Here is a 15520-nt window from a genome sequence, read left to right as displayed (position 1 = left end):
ACTGATATATCTATATAGGAAAGCTGTAATCTTCTGTGCAATCACATGGGAAATCAAACAAATGAATGGGCAGCTCTATAAAATATGCGCATACCAATGTATACCCCTGACAGAAAACGGCTATATTGAGTGGTCTGCCCAATAAACAGGCTCCAGCGTAAATAATATGCACACCACAGCTAGACTCGCGCTCAGATGTCTGCTTGTGTAGCGTACACCGCTACTCCTATTTCCAGAGAGGAGCCAGTGGGATCCGTTAATCAATGTCTTTGTCCCTTATCAAAAACTCATATGAGTGAATAATCTGGTATTTAGCATATGTTGACAATTCGTTGTGGGCAAGACAAAAAAGATAAACATGTGCACATATAAAAAGACAGTCAATTCAGTTGCTATAGTAAACAAACTCCAATGTATCTTAGATGAAGTTAGAATTATGGATAGAGGGAGTTTAGTGAACAAGAAGAAAGTGAGACAAGATATATTGTTGGATAGAAATGGGAAGGAAGAAGGAATGAACCCAGCACCCATTTTATTTATTTCTAAATACAACAATAAATCATGGGAGATTAAAAATACTATCAAGAGATTTTATCCCATTCTACAACAAGATAAAGTACTGAAAGAGATCTTGCCACAAAATCCTAGAGAAATTTTTAAGAAAGGGAAAAATCTAAAAAAACTCACTAGCCACGAGTCTTTTTACGAAACAGGATAATAAATGTAAAGACTCTAATCCCTTAAACTGTATCACACAAAGACTAGAGGGATGCTTTAAATGTGGTATGGGAAGATGTACTACTTGTGCACATATTAAGAATAGGACGAAATAATTCACACATGCTGGTAAAAGTCACAGAATTAGGGGTTTCATTAATTGCAACACTTGTTATGTGATCTACGTGTTGAGATGTAGCTGGAACTTAGTTTACGTAGGGAGGACCACTAGAATGCTGAAGTCAAGGTTTATGGAACACCGAAGAAACATTATTAATCAAAAAGAAGACCACAGTGTATCTCGACATTTTAATATGTGTCACAGCGGATAGGTAGATGATTTGAGTGTAGTAGGAGTAGAACACATTACCAGTACTACTAGAGGAGGAGATAGGTATAAAATAAACTATGTACCCAGGAAGTTTTTTGGATTCATCTGTTGGATACATTGAGTCCACGTGGACTAAATGAAGCCATAGAATTGAATGAATTAATATCCTGAATTCTGCTAGGAATGATACATGGTGTTATGATAATTAAATATATGCATGATTGAAATATGATTACTACCTTAGATAGTATCTAGTGCCTACTTGCTGGTGTAGAACTATATGGTGGATATGATTTTACTCTGTCCAGTACGTAGTTCTATGATTACTCATTTATCTCTAAATTTAATAACAAATCATGGGAGATTAAAAATACTGTGAAAAGGTTTTACCCCATTCTACAACAAGACAGGATACTTAAAGACATTTTACCTAAAGATCCCAGAATAATTTTTAGAAAAGCAAAAAACCTGAAGAACTCTTTAGCTCCCAGTTTATTTAGAAAGCAACAAGATTCTAACTATGAAGGTGCTAATACATCTAATTGGCTTCCACAAAAAAATAGAGGGTTGCTATAAATGTGGAATGGGAAGGTGCACCACTTGTTCATTTATTGATAATAGAGCGAAGAAATTTTTACATGCTGGTAAGAGTTTAAAAATCTGAGGCTTTATCAATTGTAATACCAGCTATGTGATCTATTATTATTATTATTATTATTATTATCGTTTATTTGTAAGGCGCCACAAGGTTTCCGCAGCGCCGTACACAGTACGAACAGTAGACTATACAGGGTAAAACAGTACAGAACAATAAACACAAAGTACCAGTTCTCCAGAAACTCCAGGCAGGCAAATACAGTAGAGACGGAGCGGAAGAACAAGTATGGAGACAGAAAGGAAGGGGGGCCCTGCTCATACGAGCTTACATCCTAAGGGAGGGTAAACAAATCAGGCACAGAAGGGAGCCAGTGAAGCAAAGGCGGGAGAAAAAAAAGGGGGCCAGGGGAGAAACAGAGGAGATGAGACAGGATATTTATTCTGTTTGTTAAGGATATCTATTTGTTAAGGTGTAGCTGTGATCTGGTTTATGTGGGGAGGACTACAAGAATGCTCAAATCCCGATTTATGAAACATTGTAGAAACATTCTCAATCACAAAGAGAATCACAGCGTCTCTAGACACTTCAACATGTGTCATGGTGGGAAACTAGAGGGCTTCAGTGTAGTGGGGTTGGAACATATTAACAGTACCATCAGAGGGGGAGATAGATATAAGAATCTCTGTACCCAAGAAGTCTTCTGGATTCATCTTTTGGACTCATTGAGCCCACAAGGACTGAATGAAGCCCTGGAACTTAATGAACTGTTGACCTAGTAAACATGTATAGTCTTTCAATATATTGTTTTAGTGAGTCAAGATCTGATTAGAATCAATTATATGGCGGGTATCAGAATATACAATATAGTCCCTTTTTATCTATTTGTGATATAGGGTTATAGAGATGGGGATTTAAACAACAATAATTATAATTCCATTCCAGATGAATACTTATATGAATAGTGACTATATTTCATTTGCTGTATAGTTGTAAGGTTAATTTAGAATCACATCGGGTTTTTTTCCCCGAGCAGTTTGGTTTGTATTTACCTACGTATATAGGAAACATCAACTAACAGGCATGAATTTGTGGAAACTTATATATGAAATTACTTTTAGAACATATGAAGTGTTGATTTATTATTCGATTACAGATGTAATATCACAATGAATAACATTTATTATACGTATTCTATGTCTATAGAACTCTGCTTATAGTAAAATGCCACTACTATTATTGTTATAATAGAATATCATTAATGTGTTTTATGTTATGTGCACTCTTTGATTGTGGCATATAACAATATACTATTAATGGGGGCTACAATTACCCTGCATTTTCATTTGTGCAGCTAACATCGTTCATGCTTCATAGAAGTATGTTATATAACATCAATATGACAGTGCAACGCTGTTTTAATAAAAAAGCAAAGTGATTTGAACAGAAAGAGATCTACTAGTGCAATTAGGAACACTTGATTGATGTCCACCTGAGAGGTGATGAATGAGCTGATCTGAACGGAAACGTATAAAAACCATCTAGATGAGTGAATCTACAATTACTACTCAAATTATCCTCTAAAGAAGTCACTACAAGTGATGAAACGCGTTAGCAAGGAAGGAGCATTGCTTATCATCGTCTTTATCCGGATCTTATAGTGAGTACTCACTGGGGACATTGATGTGGCAATAATTTATATTCAGCTGGCAAACATTGATTGTATGATATTTGGCTGTCGGTACAGGAGTGGGCTGCTTACTCCTGAGACGGAGCTTGGCTCACACAGACAATCCTGTACGGACTAAAATCCAGTCCTCTATTGGCGAGCGCCACAGCATAACATTTTCATTAACCCGGTTGCATGAGACCTCTCTGAATTGTTTTACAGTTATAGAGCCGCTACAATAAAAACAGGTTCATTACCTTAAGGATCGGAGACTTTATCTAGCCGGCATCAATATCACCACCACACACAGGTTCTCATTCACTATCTATCCAAGCGATATGGTCTAAAATCCGAAAGATCTACATAGGATTTATCTGAGAAGTGTGTATTCCATAATCAGAGTTGCTTATGGGCTGCATGTGCACTTTCTATATTATGATACACATGTACAGCTCTCCGTGTATATAGTGAATACGTGTATACACCTATCTATATTGATTATACAGATATCTGCTTATACTGTTCTTTAATTTGGATTTACCCCATTGACTAATGGAGAAAACTTGGCAACGCCCATAAAGGGCGGAGCTATATGCCGATTACGAACGGATTCTATAATGATCATTTGTTTGTGGTTTTCCAGACATCTAGGCATGTTTTTATTGTGTAACCGATACTATCTGTGCTACACACTGTTTATGGAGAGTATATTTTATTTTCTATTTCCATTTTATTGTAGCCCATTCATTGGTTGATGTGTATGTATGCTGAACGATTTGATATATCAGTGCACGGGATTATACATATTACCATTTGAGCATGGTTTTTACCTGTTTTTTATGATATAATAAAATCATATGTTTTATGTATTATTGCCTTTCCACAAGTTCATTCTTGAAGTGCCGGCCACTCTCAGCGCTGTGTGTGTTCTTTTATTTTTATATTATATATAGGATCTCACCAATCCTACACAGCTGCGATTTTGGCTGCCACTTATATAGTGGTAATACATACTCTATCAGCGCCAAAATATATATTTTTTTTGGGATATGCGCATGTGCCCAGAAACCCAGAAAAGACAATAGAAGAAGATCAACTGACGACGGGGAGTGCAGCCGGCTGACATCTTCCCGGGACCTGTGTAGTGAGTAACCAACGAATATAGATGATTACAGGAGAGTCTATGGACACTTGCTTACATTTATTGCTTTTTTCATGCGCAGCACATGGCTAGTGCACTACTTCGGCAGTAAGCCTGATTTGTACTGACAGACTTTTCTCCCTTTATTGAAACCCTAATTTGGGTGAAGTGTAGTGCAATATATCACTTGCAACCTTTGTTTGGAGGACATTGGCATGCACAGATTCTTTTGTGCTTAGGACTAACTCATTGGCCAATTTTATTATTTTTATTTTTGCATAATTATGCTTATTGATTGTGTTTGACAGTTTTTACACTTTTTTTCATATTTTGTTTTTGTTTTTTTGTCTTCAGACTTTTCTTCTCTTTTGTTTTGTGTTATATACATTTATTATTACATGCTTATGTTCTGTTGCATATGTTGTGGGTTACTACCAATACAATTTTACCCATTTATAGATTGGTCTTCATTACTTTGCATCTAGCGCCAGGGATTTTTTGTTGTTTATATTGTGGTTATTTGGAGAGGATTAGGGATCGCCTCCCCATCTCCCCATTTGACAGCTTATTTGTGTTCTTTGGTGAGCGCTGGTATATTCCTTTATTTTCTGGTCCATTTTGATCCGGTTATACTAGCTGCCCCTTTGTTTACCTGTACTAGGTATCTATATTTAGAATGATTGATTCTCAAAGACAGCAAAGGCTTACCAGGTTGGAGGGGATTTTTTTTAACTAGGAATTGTAGATACTCCTCCTCTGGTGATTAATGAGAAGAATTTCTGTTCCAATTTTTTGGCTTACGAAAAATTATTAATAATGGAGGTCAAACAATGGTGGGAGATAACTGCCTTACAAAAATATGTAGAACATGACTTGGTCCCGAGGGGGCTTAGACTCTCGAAAAAGCCTACATTTATCTCCAATGATTCTGAGTTTATGGCGAAATGGAACAAGACTCTAGATGCTTGCTCATTAGAGCTTATTAAATTAATTATAGAGGACAGAAAAGTCTCATTTCAGAAAATAGAGGATAATATTTCAGCTATTCAATTGAGGCTTAAACCTAGAGCATCTAGAAGACTATAAGAACCTTGAGGCACTTACATTATCGAAAATCAGTAAACTTGAGGACCAAATTACATCCACTAAAGGAAGGAAGTTCAGGAGGGACATTAAGGATCAAGAGTTGGGGCATAGGGACCCTAAAGACTATATGAGGAATGGTAAAAGTAGTGGACCCCCTGGTATAGAAAGAAAGAAAGAGGTATCCAATAAATTCCCTACACGAACTGACCCTTCTGGAAAAGGTTTTTATAAATATAGAGGTATGAATCCTAAAAAATCCCTATATGAGAGATCACCATTAATCAAACGCATACCAATAAAGGAGAAGAGAAAGAGAGTATACAAACCCCTTAATTTATGTAGCCCACAGAATAAAGGGAAGACTAAGTCTGACTACAACCATTTGGCCAGACTGAGTTTTGGAAAAGGGGCGGAACTTATTGGATGATTTAGAACTGGTCAAAACTTCTCTTTTAGAGAATTTGACCAGTACCCAAGATCTCACCACACATGGTAACCCCACAGAAGAATGGGGGAATTTCACTACACATTTTTTAAAAATGGGCACAATAAAAGCATGCATGCCCAGATCCAACACTGTCGAAGGATACTGTACTAAATCCTTTGGTTCTAAAAAGGAAGGTAAGACCCACTTCCATAGAGGAAAACGGGGAGGGAAGAGATCTAGAGGAGCACGTCCAAAAATAAGAAAATAGATGAGCTTAATGAAGATCCCCTAAGGGGATCTTCAATTTGAGTGATTTCAGTCTAATGAAAGGTCAAAAGAATTTGTTAAACAAGGGCCTTAAATATGCTCTAGAAAGAATATGGATAAATTTAAGACTTATGTGGATTTACAGAGGTTTGTACATAAGCTCACCCTTAAAAAAGTCTTTATGTCTGATAAGAGAGGTACTGCGTACTCACCTAAGGAAGAACCTGATTATAAACATACTAGTCTTAAGAACAAGTTTTCCTTTTTTCCTAGTCATATGAAAGGTCCATATATTGAGACTTTTAAGAAACTGGTGGAAGATGATTTAGAAATGCTTGATACTGGTAAGAGCAGGAGAAAATCGAATCTTATGTTATCAGAAAGGGATGCCCTTCAGGAACTAAAAAGTCTATTGTGGTGAAACCTGCAGATAAAGGGGGTGGTACCACTATTCTGAATAAGGTGCAATACGAGGGGGAAATAGAGAAACAGCTTGGTGACCCCCTGACGTATGAACTTTTGAGCTTTGACCCCACTGCGGCCTATAGTAAAGAGTTACAAAAACTACTCATGAGTTCCTTTACAGAAGGTATTTTGAACAAACAGGAATTTGATTTTCTATACAACATATATCCAAAGATTCCTGTGATTTATATCCTACCAAAGATTCATAAATCATTGAGAGAACCCCCTGGCAGACCTATCATTTCAGCCATCGGGTCACTCACTTCGAATCTTGCACAGTATATTGATCAATTTCTTCAGCCTCTTGTTATAAAACAACACAGCTATTTTGAGAGATACTACTGACACTTACAACTTTAAATAACCTGAAATGGGAGGAAGAGTGTATTCTCCTTACTTGTGATGTCACATCTCTTTATACGGTCATCAACCATGAGGCTGGGTGCAAGCATGTCTATAAGAAATTATTGGAATGTTCAGATATCCCTTCAAAACAGATAGCGTTTATTATAGATGCCATTCGATTTGTCTTGGAACATAACTATTTTTGGTTCCGTGGTCAATTTTTCAGGCAAATAAAAGGGACTGCGATGTCCAGTAAATTTGCACCCAGCTATGCCAATCTTTAGCATAGTGGGAAGACCTTTATATCTGGGCCAATAATCGGTTTAAAGACCATTTTTGCGTGTGGAGGAGGTACATAGATGATATTTTATGCATCTGGAAGGGCAATGAAAATTACAGGAATTTGTCTCATACATTAACACCAATGAGTTTAACTTGGTGTTTGTGGCCCACTCAAGTAGGACCAAGGTAGAATTCTTGGATCTGGAGATATATGTTGATGGCAATTGTTTGAAAACGAAAACATTTACGAAGCAGGTGGACTGCAACACGTTTATTCCTGCAACTAGTGGTCACCATCAGATATGGCTTAGAAATGTGCCTTAAAGGTCAGTTCATGAGAGTGAGGAGGAACTGCTCAGATTTGGGAGTCTTTAAACAGCAAGCAACCCTCTTGAAAGACAGGTTCTTAGATAGGGACTATGATCCTGAAACAGTAGAAGCAGCTTACCAAGAGGTTCTTAGATTGGAGAGAGATCCGGTACTCATTCAAAAGGAAAAGAAATCCACTGGGTTAGAGAACCTAGCTATCATTACTGATTTTAATGAGCAGGCCAGGTGTTTTGAGAAGATTGTCAGAAAACACTGGCACGTTCTTAAGAAGGACGAGAAGCTAGCATGCATCCTTCCAGAACACCCGAAATTTATTTACAAAAATGCCCCTAACCTTACAAATGCATTGGTCAAGAGTTTCTTACCTCTGGATACTAAGAAACAGGAGGGAACATGGTTAGGGGAGGATGAGAGTGGATTCTACTTCTGTAATCGGTGCCAGGCATGTAAGCTTACGGGGCATAACACTATCAAGCCTATTAGGTCTTTTGTGTGTAAAGATACTGGCAACGAATACGTCATCAAGGAGAAGATCACTTGTGACACGGCCGGGGTTATCTATTTGCTGGAGTGTCCGTGTGGCCTCCAGTATGTGGGACGGACTATATGGCGTTTACATGTCAGGCTATCTGAAAATATTAGAAATATGAAGAAGGAATTCAACATGCACAGTTTATCGGATCATTACTCTAAGCATCATAAGCATGATCCTACTACATTAAAGTTTGTAGGGATTAAGAAAGTTCAGAAAAATTGGAGGGGGGGTGACTTTGTAAAGAAAATTTCCATGAAGGAATCTTAATGGATTTATGAGTTGCATACCCTCTCCCCACAGGGTCTTAACGTTGATTTTGACTTGGGAGTGTTTTTGGACATTTAATTCATTTTCACTCTTTGGTCATGTGAGGGTTAACTTTAGTTTTTAAGTGGGATGTTCTCATTTACTTCTATGTTTTAATATACCCTATCAGTCTCATTCTTGAGTATTTATGTATGCCTTTTTCTTTTTGTGTCTGATGTCATTTGTTATTTATTTAGTAGGTATCTAAGTAGACTGTAGTCATTTACCTGCATATGTATAAGGGGCGTTCCTTGTGCTTTCAATAGGGGCATGCCTCTCAGCCCTGTCATTTCCCATTGGCAGTTTGGATCCTAGGTCCTATCGTTTTTTCTTTATATATTACTGCATGTTTTTTCAATAACATTCATTTATCCTGAGGAAGCCTGCCTGAGCACGGGTGAAACGCGTTGATAAGAAGGATGGTATACGCTTATTAATTTTGGCCGAGTGTTATTTAGATTGTCTAGTCTGTGATACCCAGCTTTAAGGACCTGTTGGGATATGCGCATGTGCCCCGAAACCCGGAAAAGACAATAGAAGAAGACCGACTGACGAAGGGGAGCGAAGCCCGCTGACGTCTTCCCGGGACCTGTGTAGTGAGTAACCAGCAAATATAGATGATTACTGGAGTCTATGGACACTTGCTTACATTTATTGTTTTTTTCACGCGCTGCACATGGCTAATGCACTACTTTGGCAGTAAGCCTGATTTGTACTGACAGACTTTTCTCTCTTTATTGGAACCCTAATTTGGGTGAAGTGTAGTGCAATATATCACTTTCTACCTTTTTTTGGAGGACATTGGAAAGCACAGATTCCTTTGTGCTTAGGACTAACTCATTGGCCAATTTTAATTTTTATGTATGCATAATTATGTTTATTGATTGTGTTTGACAGTTTTTACACATTTTTTATATTTTTTCCATATTTTTTTTGCTTTGTTTTGTTTTTTGTCTGCAGACTTTTCTTCTTTTTTGTTTTGTGTTATATACATTTATTATTACATGCTTATGTTCTGTTGCATATGTTGTGGGTTATTACCAATACAATTTTACCAATTTATAAATTGGTCTTCATTACTTTGCATCTAGCGTCAGTGATTTTTTGTTGTTTATATTGTGGTTATTTGGAGAGGATTAGGGATCGCCTCCCCTTTTCCCCATTTGGCAGCTTATTTGTTTTCTTTGGTGAGCGCTGGTATATTCCTTTATTTTTTGATACCACCTATGAGCTCCTGAATGGAGACCCTACACCTATGTTCCTTAAAGATCTCAGTAGAGCTGCACTTAAAAGGTATTCTCAACAAAGAAGAATACCAATTTCTGTCCATACAGCACCCAAGGATTCCTGTCATCTATCATATGCCGAAAATCCACAAGACCCTCTCACGACCAATCTATTGAGTTATATAGACCATTACCTTCAGCCATTAATTGTACTACAAAAAAGTTATCTGAGAGATACCGGCCACCTCTTAGAAGTGCTTGAAAATGTGAACTGGGAACCAAATTATCTTTTCTTTACTTGTGATGTGCTTTCACTTTATACAATTATTGACCACCAGGCTGGATGTGAACACACTAGACATATCTTGAATGATTTGTCAGACTACCCATCCGAACAGATCGATTTCCTGGTGGATGGGATATCATTTATCCTTCACTATAATTATTTCTGTGCCAGTGGGGATTACTACAAACAGGTTCGCGGAACTGCCATGGGCGCTAAATTTGCGCTGAGTTACACAAACCTGTTTGTAGCCCAATAGGAAGAGCTGAACATTTGGCATAACAATCCCTTTCGTGATCACAATGTGTTGTGGCTATGATATATTGAAGATGTGTTTTGCGTTTGGAGAGGGGAACGGACCCAACTAGATCTATTTCTTGCCCACATCAACCACAATCAGCTCAACCTATCATTTACTCACAATATTAGTGAACAAATGGTTGAGTTCCTGGATTTAGAAATCTCTGAAGAATGGCATGATCTCCACTAAAACTTTTTTAAAAAAAGTTGATTGTAACTCATTCATCCACACATCCAGCAGTCACCACCCAAACTGGCTCAATAACATTCCGAAAGGGCAGTACACTAGACTTAGACGAATTGTACACATCTAGCCCAATTCAATGAGCAAGCCCCTATCCTTAAGGAAAGATTCTTAGAGAAGAACTACAATCAAGACACTGTAGAAACTGCCTATAGGCAACTTAGAGACACAGATAGGAGCATTCTATTTAAGAATAAAGAGGCACCATTGCACCAAAACCCTACGAGAAGACCAACTCTCCCGTTTATTACCCAATACAGTAGGGACTCCAGAAAAATTGAACAGATCTTTAAACACTGGCACATACTCCTGGGCAATAAAGATCTCCACCACATTCTACTACCCAAACCCACTTTCGTTTACAAAAGATCAGACAATCTAAAAACTAGATTAGTTAAAAGTGGTAGCGCCCCAGATAACATTAAAAAAGGCACCTAGCTAAATGATAGGGCTATCATCATCAACATTTATTTATATAGCGCCAGCAAATTCTGTAGCGCTTTACAATTGGGAACAAACATTAATAAGACAATACTGGGTAATACATACAGACAGAGAGGTAAGAGAACCCTGCTCGAAAGCTTACACTCTATAGAGCTATGGGCTTTTACTACTGTAACCGTTGTGCGGAGTGCAAATGTTGCAAGATCAAGCACACCAAACCAGTCACAACGTATACCTCTAAGACTACTGGAGAAGTTTTTCCAATAAAAGAAAGATTAACATGTGATACACCGGGCATCATATACCTACTAACATGCCCGTGCGGGAAGCAATATGTGAGGATGCACAATTAGGAAGTTATCTGTCAGAATAGCGGAACATCAATGGAACATTCTTAATGAGATTAAAACACATAGTATTCCAGAGCATTTTTCCCTCTGTCACAATCATGACCCTTCACTGCTGAACTTTATAGGCATCTATAAAGGTTAAAAAACCATGGAGGGGAGGAGACTATATCAGACTAATCTTGCAACAAGAAACCAGATTTATTTATACCCTCAAAACCTTAACCCCACAGGGTCTCAATATTGATTTTGATTTGAATTATTTTCTCTAATTTTTCTGTTTTGTTTATTTGTACTTTCCATATGCATATATTTTTACAAATTCATTATCTAGTGTTCTATTTTTATTACATTCACAATCTCTCTGAATGTATACTTTCCTTGAACATATATTCATGGATTACACTGTTTTTTCAAGCTTTACTTGTCTTGTTCATTATGCATCTAGTCTATATATGGAGCAAGAGCAAACCTCTTTATTATTTTACTATCTAGTCATTCATGGATTTAAAGAGAGGCTCAAGGAGGGGCCCAGGACGTCACTCTAATAATTCCACCAATCAGAGGCAGCAGGACCAATGAACTTTCTCTATTTAAAAGCAAATTTGGCTACAACTAATTTATTGAAGCTATACTTTCCCTGAGGAAGCACCCTTTGGGGTGAAACGCGTAGGTTATCTTCACATACTCGTGTTCTTAATATCGATATTACTGTCTACAAACGTATCTACATTCCCAGTGGAACTTCCCATCTAGAGGGCGTGCATGCGCACCCCATACTCTGTCTGCAAGCCGCTTGCTTATGTCCAGGATACATCAGATATCCTGAGAAGATTGTTTGATCTCCATCTAGATAATGATGCCTGGCTAGTTACTTGCGATGTTGAGTCGCTATACACTAGTATACTTCATGATAAGGGAATTTTAGTGATACAGCACTTCCTAAGGACGGACGACAATACATAATTTAACACCTTTCTGTTAAAGCTTTTCGATTTTTGTATTAACGAAAAATTATTTTGTGTTCGATGGAAAGTTCTTCCTACAAATCCAGGGTAGAGTGATAAGCACGGCCTGTGCACCATAATTTCTGAATATAAGATACTGAACAAGTAGAGGTCTTTACATATTATAAATGGTTATGAGACACCCATTTAAGGATAGTGAATTAATTAATATTTTAGAATAATTATACTTCTACTGATAAAATACAAATATTATTATCATACTTAATTGATTTGAATTTTAAAATAATTGAAATAAAATTTATCTTTTCAATTAATCTTTTCTAATATCATGAAATTGCTATTGTGGTAGAGTTTATATATTGGTATACAAGATAATGCCTTCAACATCAGAACTTTCTTTTCCTTTTGTTTTTACAGTATATGGTCACTGTTTTGGGAGAGAACCCTCAATAACAATTTTACTAAAAATTTCAGACAAAAAATTATGACGGCTGTATACCAATAATTAGAAAATAGTGGACTCAACTAGTGCAGTTAACTACTCTAGTGAATATAAATCAGACCCAAACTTTTATAGAGTATTAGAATGATACATTTCAGCTTGAACCAAATAACTTGCTAGATCAGGCATTTCAAAATAATCATAAACAAGGAGGAGCAACATTTGCTATATCCATTATTCCCTGTTATACCCACTTATCACATATAAAAAATACAGAAATTTCTAATCACTTCCACAGGTCATCCTATTATTTCTGGTATTGGGTCCCTCACTGCTAATTTATCACTTTATGTGGATTTTTTTTTTTGCAACCACACACTGCCTCCCTGAGATTGCACATCAAGGATACTACTCAGATTAATGACGTTAAATGGAGAAATGCATACAAATTCATAACTTGTGATGTTCAAGCATTTACGCAAAAATCCCTCATAATGAATGTTGGTATAAGAGTATATCAGAACAAAACTGGAAAACAATGGAGTGATCTCGGGGGGGCAGAGTGAGCTTATGAATTGCATTTCTTTTATACTATGTCACAATCATTTTACATTTGATGACACTTTTTTCTTCAGATTCTTGGAACGGACATGGGAACTAGATTTGCTCCGAGTTAAGTCAACTTCTAAATAGACACCTTTGAAGAACCACATGTGGTGAAGGGACGCAGAGTTATAATTCCATGCAAACTACCAAAGATGCTGTTCATGTGTTACAAGCCACGACTTTTTTTGCTCCCTTTTTAAACCGGTGTTCTACTCAAGTCAGTTTCGATGCCTTCGACCTCTGGGAACTCAGTCACTTAATTTGGATAGATGTCAAGAATTTGTGATCGAAAAAATTTGATTCTAAAAAATGCCAAGGTCAAGTCCATTTTTAGTGCAATGGAAAAATCGTGGTCTGGAGGAACGATCCTAGGTCCCACGGAAGCGCCTACACGCTGACAAACTTATCAGGAAGTTCTTCAAACAATTTCTCAGGAAGCCAGGATGTCAGGGTTCCTTAAACCCTCTTCAAGGGGGGAATATCGTTACTAGCCTGCCGCTCGCTCCCTTCTGTCTCCTGCGTCCCTGCCGTCTCCTTGATGACCGGGACGTCACTTCCGGCCCGACCGTTGCTAGGACAACGGTCAGACGCTGGTGTACCAGTTTGCCGCGTCTCTGCAATTCAGAGTTGGCGGGCGCATGCATCCATATAGCCTGCGGGCTAATTAGCCTTAATAAGTTTTATACTGTGCCTGGGGAGGCTAGTCATATGATCCAACTCCTGCTTGGCTGCATTTAGTATTTAAGGCTTAGCCTCCCTGCCGTTATAGCGTAGATGCTGACCTGCTCCTGTCCTGTGCCTGTCTTTCTTTCAGTGATCCTGTGGATACTCTGCCCCTCTGTTATTGGACCTCCTGTTTGTGACCCTTTAGTCTGTTTCTGGATTCTGCTTTTGTGCTGATGACCCTGACCTTTTGGCTTGTTATTTGACTACTCTGCTTGCTTCGGACCCTTGACCTCGGCTTACATCTGACCATCTGAACTGCTTCCTCCAGCCCTGCTGCTGCGGTTTTGTTAATAAACTTACACTACAATAAGAATTAAGACCTGGGGGCATCCGAGTACCTGTGAGCACGTCAAGCTCTATGGGAAAGGCGGCTGCTATAGGCGAAGACCTCTACTGCTAGTTCTGTAAGTTTAGTACGAGACCAACAGCCTTACATTATAACCTGCCTAAAATTCAAGGAGGAACTCCTCGGGATGGAGGAAAGTGGGACCAACCCAACTCCAGCCCAGGTTCTGGCTGGTCAAATTCAGACCTTGTCCCAGATGGTACAGGGATTATCGCATCGGCTATCTGCACAGGAAGAAGCTTCTAGGACTTCACAAGTCACTTTGGCACCTGCGGGAGAACCCAAATTAAATTTGCCAAAATGGTTTTCTGGGGACAGAGCTTTGTTCTGGAATTTCATGGAGAGCTGCAAGCTCTATTTTCGTCTGAGACCCCAGTCTTCCGGTTCAGAACAGCAAAGGTTCTGTATCATGATCTCCGTTCTCCAGGGTGACCCTCAGTCATGGGCCTTTAGTTTAGCCCCGAGTCCAATATTGCAGTCTGTAGATTCCTTATTTTATGCCTTAAGCCTGCTCTGATGATGACCTGGATCGAGTGGCCTCCGCTAAGGCTCATCTGAGGGCCTTGAAGCAAGGCCGGCGCTCTGCTAAGGAGTACTGTGCTGAATTTAGACGATGGTCTACTGACAGGGAATGGAATGATCCAGCATTACGCAGTTAGTTTCGCTTAGGGTTGTCAGAACAGATCAAAGATGGTCTTGTCCAGTATCCTTCTCAAACATCTCATGCAGCTCGCCATCAAAATTGTTAGACTATCAAGGAGAGGAAGGTGGAAAAGGAGGTACCATCTTTTTCATCTGCAATTGTTCCCACATTAATGGACACTGAAGGGCCCATGCAATTAAGAGCATACCGGCTTTCATCAGAAGAAAAGAATAGAAGACGGATCCAAGGCCTTTGTCGTTACTGTGGCGTCAAGGGTCACTTTTCTCGCTCCTGTCCTAACAAATCAGGAAAATAGCAAGCCTAGTGAATAAGGGGGGTTCGCCTAGGTCTGCAGATTGTCTCCTCTAAAAATGCAGTCTTAGTTCCTGTACATATCACTCACAGTGCTTGTTCTATTGCGATCTCAGCCTTTGTAGATAGTGGTGCCG

Source organism: Mixophyes fleayi, chromosome 4 (assembly GCF_038048845.1).
Source record: "Mixophyes fleayi isolate aMixFle1 chromosome 4, aMixFle1.hap1, whole genome shotgun sequence".
Classification (NCBI taxonomy): domain Eukaryota; kingdom Metazoa; phylum Chordata; class Amphibia; order Anura; family Limnodynastidae; genus Mixophyes; species Mixophyes fleayi.
The sequence above is the reverse complement of the archived record's forward strand: the minus strand, read 5'-3'. Positions refer to the sequence as shown.